Source organism: Dioscorea cayenensis, chromosome 1 (assembly GCF_009730915.1).
Source record: "Dioscorea cayenensis subsp. rotundata cultivar TDr96_F1 chromosome 1, TDr96_F1_v2_PseudoChromosome.rev07_lg8_w22 25.fasta, whole genome shotgun sequence".
Taxonomy (NCBI): domain Eukaryota; kingdom Viridiplantae; phylum Streptophyta; class Magnoliopsida; order Dioscoreales; family Dioscoreaceae; genus Dioscorea; species Dioscorea cayenensis.
In genome coordinates, this window is record NC_052471.1 from 7,914,945 (window position 1) to 7,925,942 (window position 10,998).

At 33.5% G+C, this 10,998-nt stretch overlaps 1 non-coding gene across 1 annotated transcript; it reads right to left on the reverse strand.

Moving 5' to 3' along the window:
* Positions 1–1,398: 1,398 nt before the first annotated feature.
* Positions 1,399–1,505, reverse strand: LOC120266372. The gene has a single exon (XR_005538151.1). It is a non-coding gene; the product is annotated as a small nucleolar RNA R71 (small nucleolar RNA).
* Between the last annotated feature and the right edge of the window lie 9,493 nt (positions 1,506–10,998).

A 10,998-nucleotide genomic window follows, 5' to 3' on the forward strand; every position in this document is an offset into this window, starting at 1 on the left:
CTAGGATGTATTCGCTTCATTGAACTTTTTTATTATGCTTTCAATAAATTAATGTTTATTGTGAGTTCCAACCTTGAATGCTTGATTCTATGAATATTTCCCCTAGAGTTACACTAGGGTTGAGAGTTCTTGTTGGTAACCTTGTGAGTGAGTGACACACCACGAGCGTTAGACAAAGCTAGGTTGGAGAGGTTTGAGAGGGTGAGTCGAGAGGTATAGGAGCGTCCCCTTTCCCCTCCGACGTGATAGATTCTACCTCCGTTCCTCGAGTTCTTTGCGGCCATAATAGAGTGAATGGTCTAAGGGATGAACCTCCGCTAGGGCATAGTTGCGCGTGCAATGGTGTGAAGCGTTGACGTGATCTTAGTATCTAGGTCTTAATTGTGGCTAGGGACCTTCTGCCTGGACCAAAGGGTTAGGTCTAAATCTAGGAAGAGATTTATCACTTGGAATCCCTAGAGCTCATTGCAACTCTATGCGAGTGTGAGGTGTTGAGATTGTTCGATTTCTCCTCCGGGACATGTATAGAGTTAGGCATAGTTGACTTTAGATTTGGGACTATGTATGTAAGCATTTCCACGACTCACCATTGCATTGATTAGGAAGCATAATAGAGAGTTCTTGCACTTGAAGCGATTATCCTAGGTGAAGCTCACCCGGGATTATTACTTCGACAAACCCGTGCACTTGCGGGATATACGCAATGGGACCTTGTCAAGTTTTTGGCGCCGTTGCCAGGGAGCTAGGCATTTAGAGATACTTTGCAATTTGTTTTCTTAGCTATTTCACCACACATTCTATTTCATATCTTCTTATTTTATCATCGTTCTGATTTTTCTTTTTTTCCTTATTTTTTTAGTGCGGCTCCAGGGTTATGACCCGAGGGAATCCATCAATATTGATTGAAGGAGTCCCTAAGCTTGAACGATACACTTAGAAGAAAAAGGGAAAGAACACGATACCGAACAGACCTAATCCGAGTGATTTGGAAGTAGAAGGATCTGAAAACATGGCAGAACAAAATGAGCAACAACGAACACTATCCGATTATGCCAGACCTTCAGTGTTGGGGACACAATCGAGTATTGTGCGTCCCCCAATTACAGCTCGGAACTTCGAGCTAAAGCCGGCATTCATCCATATGCACAGCAGTCCGCACAATTCAACGGTTTGGCAGATGAGGATCAAAACAGTCACGTAGAGAGCTTCCTCGAGGTGTGCGACATGCTGAAGATAAATGGTGTGACGGATGATGCCATCAAATTGAGAGCCTTCCCATTTTCCTTAAAGGGAAAAGCGAAGCAGTGGCTACACTCATTACCTAGAGCATCAATCACTACATGGGAGGAGATGGTAGAAGCTTTTCTAGCCTGTTATTTCCCTCCCGGAAAATCAGCAAAGCTTAGGAATGAGATCTCATCCTTTATGCAGTTGGAATTGGAGTCTCTATTTGAGACATGGGAAAGGTTCAAGGAACTCCTGCGAAAGTGTCCGCAACACGGATTCCCGGAGTGGATTATTGTTCAAACCTTCTATAATAGTTTGAACCCGAGTACAAGGCAACTCTTGGATGCGGCGGCAGGAGGTACCATAGGTAGCAAAACCCCCGATGAAGCACGTCAATTGATTGAAGAAATGGGGTTAAATAGCTACCAGTGGAACGCTAGGGAGAAGGAAAAGGTGGCCGGTCTCCATGAAATTGATGCGGTAACTTCATTGGCGGCCGAAGTGGAGAGTTTGAGTAAGAAGCTAGATCTTATAGCTTTGAATAGAGTTGTGGCCGTGACCAATTGCACCGGTTGTGGTGGAGGACATGCTCCCTCTGATTGCCAAATCGTCATAGGTGATGTTTCTTTAGTTGAGAATGTTGACTTTGTAGGTAATGGCATGAGACCTCAAGGGAATCCATACAGCAACACCTACAATTCAGGTTGGAAAAATCACCCAAACTTTTCAAGGAGTAATCAAGGACCACAAAAGACCATGGGGCCATCGGGGTTCCAACAACAACAACAAGCCCCTCAAGTGGAAAAGCAATTTCGGGGCTTGGAAACCCGAATGATGGTTTGGAGAAGCACTTGGCTAGATTTGTTCAATTGGTAAATTGTTAAGTGTTGGTGTTTTCAATTGTTGAGTGCTTGTGCTTGTGATTTTATTGTGGGTTTTTAAAAGAATTCATTGTGTGTTTTGTTGAGAATTGGCGAAGTTTGGTCATCTGAGTTCTATTTTGTATTTTTTTATCCGGGTAAATTTTGCATAATAGGGCGGGGCTCCGAGTGTGTGAGACATGTTCGAGACTAGTTTTGCGAGCCTGCGAGGTTTTTCTAAGTCATCCGGAGAAAACACATGGGCGTGTGGAATTTTCCCCACGCCCAGTGGATGTGTCTTGTGAACTCATCCGAGAGAGGGCATGCGAGGGCGTGCAGTGCCCTTGTGGGCGACCATGCGGCCCAGCGCACTCCGGTGGGTAATTTCCACACGGGCGTGTGCCTTCCTGCAGAGTTGGGCAGATTTTACCGAGAACACACAAGGGCGTGGACTCGCCACTGTGGATGACCTTGTGAACAACACACGGGCGTGGATAATTTCCACTGCGCCCGTTTGCGAAACTCTGCGGGTTGCTCCCTCCATCTCGAGAAGACACGGGCGTGCTGCCCACTGTGAATTGGGCTTTAGTGAATGTCACGCCCGTGGGGAATTTCCGCGCAGGGCGTGTGGAAGACTTGATATCTTTCTTGGATGTCCGGGGAAGCCACGAGGCGTGCGTCGGCCTGTGGGTGCGGCGAGCAGGGCGTGGATATTTTTCGCACGCCCGTGGGAGATCGTTCTAAGTCAGTGAGAGTTTTTCCCGAGAGTACACAGGGCCGTGCATACGCCCCTGTGGAGCTTTTGAAGTGAGGCGCACGCGGGTGGGGAATTTCCACACGCCCGTGTGGATGCACAGAACGTCAAAAGTCACGAGTTCTGTTTAAAAGAGGATGATTTCTCTCCCTCCTCACAACTCCTTTTCACTTGAAAACACTCTCACACTACTCTCCAAGTGCATAGCGTCAGTTTAGTGGGATTATAGAGAAGTTTTCCGGCCGGCTCTTCATTGCCTTACTCCTCCTCGTTGGTAAATCCTTTTTCATCATCTTCTTCATCAATTCATGATTTCTATTGATTAATCTGGTTAATAATGCTTCATTTCTTCAATTGGAACAATGATTTATGTTTAGAACGAAGTTAGAGAAATTATTAAGTTGTATTTTTGGATTGTTGATGCCTAGCCGTGCGGTTCTCAGGCCCCGTGAATCCACACAGGCGTGCGAAAATTCTACACGGCCGTGTGGATTTCTGCAGTATTGTTTTATCCACTTGTTTGACTAATTTTGTTTAAATTTGGCAGATCATTGCACCTAGGTCAAAGAAGCAAGCTGATAAACCCTAATTTTATATTATCTTTTCTGAATGCATAATATATTTTAATCAAATCTGTAATCCTATATTTAGTCTGAGGAATGTTTGCTATTTTTTAATCAAACCCATAATCAATCCTGTGTTTCTTTTTCGAAATGTCTCATATTTTTCAATCAAAACTCTAATATTATATTTTTTTAGAATGTCTTCTATTTTTTTAATCAAAAATTTAATCCTATGTTTTCTTATAGTAGTGTCTCCTATTTTTCAATCAAAACCCTAATCCTATGTTTTTTCTTTTTTAATTGTTACTATATTTGAATCAAAACCCTAATCATAAGTTTTCTTTTTGGAATTTCTCCTATCTTTTTATCAAAATCCTAATCCTATGTTTTCTTTCGGAATGTGCCCCATTTTTTTCAATTTTGAATCAATATCCCAATCCTTTAGTTTCTTTTTGAGATGTCTCCAATTTTCAAATAGAATAATCTAATCCTTTATTTTCATTTCGGAATGTCTGCTATTTTTAAATCAAAATTCTAATCCTATGTTTTCTTAGAGCAGTGTCTCTAATTTTTCAAAAAATAGGAGACATTACTATAAGAAAATATAGTATTCGGGTTTTGTTTGCAAAAGGATACATTGGATTTAGTAATGTCTCATATTTTGCAATCAAAACCCTAATCCTATTTTTTCTTTTCGGAATGCATGCTATTTTTTAATCAAAGCCCTAATCTTATGTTTTCATCCAAAAATATCCCTTATTTTTCAATGAAAAGCCAAATCCTTTCTTTTTTCAACATGTTTGTTGTTCAGTCACGTGCGATCATACCAACAATAAAGCACTTAATCCATCAAAACATCAAAGTTAAGCAAGATTGGATGAGAGTAACACTAGGATGGGTGACCTCATCTGAAGTCATCATATTGTAACCCTTCCCCTTTTTCTTGATACATAGTTTATTTTTATTATCTTATTAATTAAAAAAGAACAATAATAATAATAAAATGAAAGACTAACCTATGTTTTTAATCAAAAACATAGGGTTCGGGTTACATTTGCAAAATAGGGAGACATTCCAAATATATATATATATAATAAGGTTTTTAATTCAAATATTGTATGATATCCTAAACGAAAATATAGGATTAGGGTTTTAATTGAAAAGTAGGAGACATTACTATCTGAAAACATATGATTAGGGTTTTGATTGAAAATAAGAGACATTAGTATAGGAAAAAATAGAATTAGGGTTTGGAATGAAAAATGGGAGATATTATTATAAGAAAAACATAGGGATTATAATTTTTGATTGAAAAGCATGTGAGACGATACAGCAAAAGTAAACATAGTATTATTGTTTTTCTTATATGAAAACATTTTTAAAAATAAAAAGATAGGAATAGGGCTTTGGTTGAAAAATGGGAGACATTACTATAAGAAAAACATAGGCTTAGTGTTTTGATTCAAATATAATTAGAATTAGAAAAAGAAAACAAAAAGGATTAGGATTTTTAATTCTAATATAGTAGGCATTCCGTAAAGGAAACATAGCATTAGGGATTTGATTGAAGAATAGGAGACATTACTATAAGAAAACATAAGATTAGTATTTTGATTAAAAAATTATAGACTTTCTGAAAATAATACATAGGATTAGTGTTTTGATTTAAAAAAATGAGACATTCCGAAAAAAAAAATTAGATTAGGATTTTGATAAAAAATTAGCAGAAATTCCCAACAGATTAGGGTTTTGATTCAAACCTGAGAAATAGGACACATCCCGAAAATAAAACATAGGATTAGGGTTTTGTTTCAAAAATAGCAAACATTCAAAAAAGAAAAAAATGTTTATGTTTTTGATTGAAAAATAGGAGACATTCCCAAAAAAAAAACCATAGGTTAGGGTTTGATTCAATACTGATAAATAAAAGACATTAAGACATAGGATTTTGGTTTTGCTTTCATAATAGGAGACATTCCGAAAAGAAACTAGATAGGATTAGGGTTTTAATTAAAATAGGAGATCATACTATCACGAAAACATAGGATTAATGGTTAAATTATAGTGAGACATTCCGAAAAGTATGGTTAAATTAAAATACTAGTAGCCATTTTGAAAAGAAAACATAGGATTATGGTTTTGATTAAAAAGTATGAGACATTACGAAAATAAAACATAGGAATAGGTTTTTGAATAAAAAATAGCAGATATTCCCAAAATAAAACATAAGATTAAAGTTTTTGATATAAAGAAGCATCCACAAAACTTAGGATTAGAGTTTTGAATAAAAATATGATACTTTAAGAAAAGAAAACATAGCATTCGGGGTTTTGTTTGCAAAATAAGAGACGATTACGAAAAGAAAACAAAAGGATTAGAGTTTTGATTCAAATGGTGTGAGGCATTACAGAAGAAAAACATTGGATTAGGGTTTTGATTGAAAAATAGGAGACATTACTATAAGAAAATATAGGATTATGGTTTTGAATGAAAAATAGGAGATGTTACTTTAAAAAAACATAGAATTAGTGTTTTGATTGAAAAATAGTAGACATTCGGAAAAGAACACATGGCAGTAGGGTTTTGATTGAAAAAAGAGGCATCCCGGAAAGAAAAACATAGGACTAGGCTTTTGTTTGAAAATAAAACTTTGGATTATGGTTTTAATTAAATTAGAATAAAGGATTAGAGATTTTATTCAAACCTGAAAAATAGCATACATTTTGAAAATAAAACATAGGACTAAGGTTTTTATCAAAAAATATCACGCATTCCAAAAAAAAAATAGGATTAGGGCTTTCACTAAAAAATATGAGACATTCACAAAAAGAAAACATAGGATTCGAGTTTTGTTTGCAAAATAGTAGACAGTGGAAATAAAAACATAGGGATAAGGAGTTTTCTATTCAAATATAGTAGACATTTTTGAAAAGAAAACATAGGATTATTATTTTTGATTGATAAATAGAGACATTACTATAAGAAAAGATAGGATTAGTGTTTTGATTGATAAATAAGAGACATTAGTACAAGATAGTTCAAGATTAGTGTTTTGATTCAAAAATAGTAGGCATTCCAAAAGAAAACATAGGATTAGGGTTTTCATTGAAAAATACTGAGACATTCGAAATGGAGATATAGGATTATGGTTTTGATTGAAAAATAGGCGACATTACTATAATAAAACATTGGATATGTGTTTTGATTAAAAAAAAATATGGGACTTTTCCAAACCAAAACATACGATTAGGGTTTTTATTCAAAAGTAGGAGATCTCCGAATAGAAAACAAAGAATTAGTCTTTTGATTGAAAAAGGGAGGCATTCCGATAATAAAACATAGGCTTAGGGATTTCATTCAAATATAGTAGGCATTCCGAAAAGAAAAAACTATAGGATTATTGTTTTGATTGAAAACTAGGAGACATTAATATCGGAAAACATAATATTACAGTTTTTAATTAAAAATAGGACACATACTACTGAAAGAAAACTATAGGATTAGGTTTTTGGGAATCAAAAATAGTTGGCATTACGAAAAAGAAAAAACAAAGGATTAGGGGTTTTTGATTTAAATATTTTAGGCATTCCAAAAGAAAATATAGCACTAGGTTTTTGATTGAAAATTAGAGACATTACTATTACATAGGATTAGGTTTTGCTTAAAAATAGTAGCATTCTCAAAAGAAATCATAGGATTAGAGTGTTGATTGAAAAATAGGAAGCATTCCAAAAAGAAAACATAGGATTAGGATATTGATTGAAAATATATGAGGCATTTCAAAAATAAATTAAGGATTATTCTTTTGAATCAAAAATAGCGGATATTGCCAAAAGAATACATAAGATTAGGGTTTTGATTAAAAAAAATGAGATATTTTGAAAAGAAAACGAAGGATTAATGTCTTCATTCAAACCATAAAAATATCACACATTCCGAAAAGAAAATATGATATTATTTTTTTGATTCAAAAATAGTAGACATCACAAAAAGAAAAGAATGGATTAGGTTTTTGTTTGAAAAATAGGAGGCACTCCGGGGCAAAAAAATAGGTATCATTATGAAAATAAAACATCGAATTAGTGTTTTGATTGAAAATATGAGACATTACATAAAGAAAACCTAAGATTATTGTTTTGATTAAAAAATAGCAGATATTAAGAGAAGAAAAGAAAGGATTAGGTTTTTGAATCATAACTAGTAAATAGGAGACAATTAAAAGAAAACATAGGATTCGGCTTTTCATTAAAAGATAGGAGACATTCTAAAGAAAGAAAACTTTATATCGGGATTTTTATTCCAAAAATAGGACCCATTCAAAAACACAAAACATAGGATTTAGGTTTTGATTAAAAAGTGTAGATTCCTATAAACAAAAAATAGGATTACGGTTTTGACTATATGAGACATTCCATAAAGAAAATAAAGGATTAGAGTTTTGATTCAAAATTAAGAAGTAGGCCACATTTCGGGGACATAGGAATACGGGGTTCGATTAAAATAACAAACATTTAGAAAATGGGAATAAATGAGTTACATAGTGATAGTACACATTCCGAAAAGAAAACATAAGTTATTCTTTTAATTCAAAACTAATAAATAGGAGAAAATAAGAAAAGAAAACAAATGATGCGGGTTTTAATTTAAATATAGGAGACATTCTTGAGAGAAAAGAAAATATAGGATTATTGTTTTGAATCGAAAATATGAGTGGCCATTTCAAAGATAAAACAAAGGAGTTAAGCTTTTAATTCAAAAGCTGAAAATAGCACACATTATTATATGAAAACTTAAAGGTAGGATTTTGATTAAAAATAGTAGGCGATTACGACATAGGATTTTGGGTTTTGAATAAAACACTTGTTGCCAGGCATTCTAAAAGAGAAAAGTAGGATTAGTATTGATTCAAAAGTAGGAGACCATTTATGTAAAAAGCAAACATGGGATTAGGTGCTTGATTTACAAATATGAGCCGATTACATGAGGATTATTGTTTTTGATTCAAAAAGTAGTAGACGATGAGGGAGAGAGAAAGAATTGGGTTTTGAATCAAAGCTGACTACATCTGAGACGATGAAAGCGTAGATGATTCGGTTTTCGATTGATGGGTCGAGGGAGACATTCACAAAATATAGGATAGGTACATGCAGTTGGAGGCATTACTGAAAAAGAAAATATAGTGATTAAGGTTTGATTAAAAATTAGCGGAGAAAACAAAAAGATAGGATTATAGTTTTTGATTCAAAATGATACACTACGATAAAGAAAGCTTTGAATTAGGCTTTTGATTAGAAATAATAGACATTCGAAAAAGATAAAAGAAAAGGTTTAAGTTTTTGATTTGAAATAATAGACATTAAGGAAAACTTAATATTCGTTTTCATTGTAAAAGATAGGATTATTGTTTTGATTCATAGCAGAGACGTTCGAAGAAAATAAACATAGGATTAGTGTTTCGATTAAAAATTGGAGCTCTTAGGGAGAAACAAAACATGGGATTGAGGCTTTACAATTGAAAAATATGACACACATTATGAAAAACTTAAAATTATAGGTTCATTGTTTTGATTATAGTAGACATTTTCTAAAAGAAAGAAAGAAAGGAGTTAGGTGAATAAAAAGCGATAAATAGGAAAATTAAGAGAAAACATGGATTACGGTTTAGATTGAAATACTAGAGACCTTTTGAAAAGAAAACATAGGATTAGGGACTTTTATTAAAAAGGGAGCCATTACAAAAAGAAATAGGATTAGATTTCTTGTTAAGGAAAAGGCAAGAAATTCCAGAAAAGGAGAAAATACGATTAGCATTTTCATTTAAAAATAGGAGACTTTAATATTGAAAACATGGGATTAGCATTTGATTTCAAACCACATAGAGGACATTTCTAAATGAAAACATAGAATTAGGCTTAGATTAAAAATAACATACATTATAAAAAGAATATATACGAGGATTAGGGTTTGTTTTAAAATAGAGGCGATGCTTGAAGAAAACATAGCACTAGGTTTGTTGATTTAAAAATAGGAGACATTCAGAAAAGATATAGGATTAGGGTTTTGATTGAAAATAGGAGACATTACGAAAATAAAACATAGGATTACTGGGTTTTCATTGAAAGCGATAAATAGGAAACATTATGAAAATAAAATATAGAATTAGTGTTTGATTGAAAAATATGAGGCGTGCTTGATACCATTATGGTTTTAATTCAAAAATATGAGATATTCGGAAAAGAAAAATATAGGATTGAGATTTTGATTCATATATAGTTGGCATTCTACCACGAGATGCTGATTTGATTGAAACATAGAAGACATTAGTGATACGTATAAAACATAGGATTCGGTTTGTTTGAAAAATATGATATATTACTTGTAAGAAAACATAGCATTATAGTTTTAATGAAAAATGGGTGACATTACTATAAAGAAAACATAGGATTAGGTTTTTAATTCGGGACATAGTAGACGTCAAACATGATCAACATAGGATTAGGGTTTTGATTGAAAAATATGAGACATTTTTATAGGATTAGGATATTGATTGAAAAATAAAAGACATTACTATAATATAGGATTAGGGTATTGATTAAAAAGCAAAGATAGGGGACATTTCTAAAAATAAAACATTAAATTATTGTTTTTATTGGTAAATGGGAGACATTCAAGGTAAACTTATAGAATTGAGTGTTTTGATATAGGAGTCGTTCTAATAAGAAAATATAGAATTAGCATTTGGATTCAAATATAGGATTAGAAGCGATTGAAAAATAGGAGACGATTAATATAGAGCACATAGAGCCCAGTGTTTTGAACATAAGAGATGTTACTCTAAAATACATAAGATTAGGGTTTTGATTCAAAAATAGTCAACATACCCAATATGGGATTAGGGTTTTAGTCGATAGAGAAGACATCCACGAAAGAAAGCTAGCTTGATTATGATTTTGTTGATTAAAAAGAGGAACATTACTATAACAACGCGCATTGGATTAGGGTTTTTGATTCAAAATAGTAGACATTCCGAGAGAAAAGAACACATAGAATTAGTGTTTTGATTGACGCAGGGAGGCGATTAAGAAAAGAAAAATAGAGGATTTGGGTTTTGGAATGAAATATATGATACATTCTAAAAAGAAAATGTCACGATTTATGGTTTTGATTAGAAATTAGCAGACATTTCAAAAACAAAGGATAGGATAGGTTAGGATAGGATTAGGGTTTTAAAAATGAAACATTTCAAATAGAAAACAAAATATTAAGGGTCTGATTCAAATCTGCAAAAATGGACACATAAAAGAAAACACTAAAGATTGAGGTTTTCATTAAAATAATGGACGTGACGAAATGAAAGAATGGTAGGTTTTTCATTAAAAATAGGAGACATTCGAAGAAAAGCAAAACGCGGGTGTGGTTATGATTCAAAACTTATAAATAGGGAGACATTAAGAGAAAATAAAAACAATGCATTCTAGTTTTGTTTGTTGCAAAATAGGAGACACTCCGAGATAGACACCTGAAAACTTTGTTTTGATTCGAGATAGTAGAGCATCCGAGAAAAGTAAGCGTATAGCAATTAAATGATTGAAAA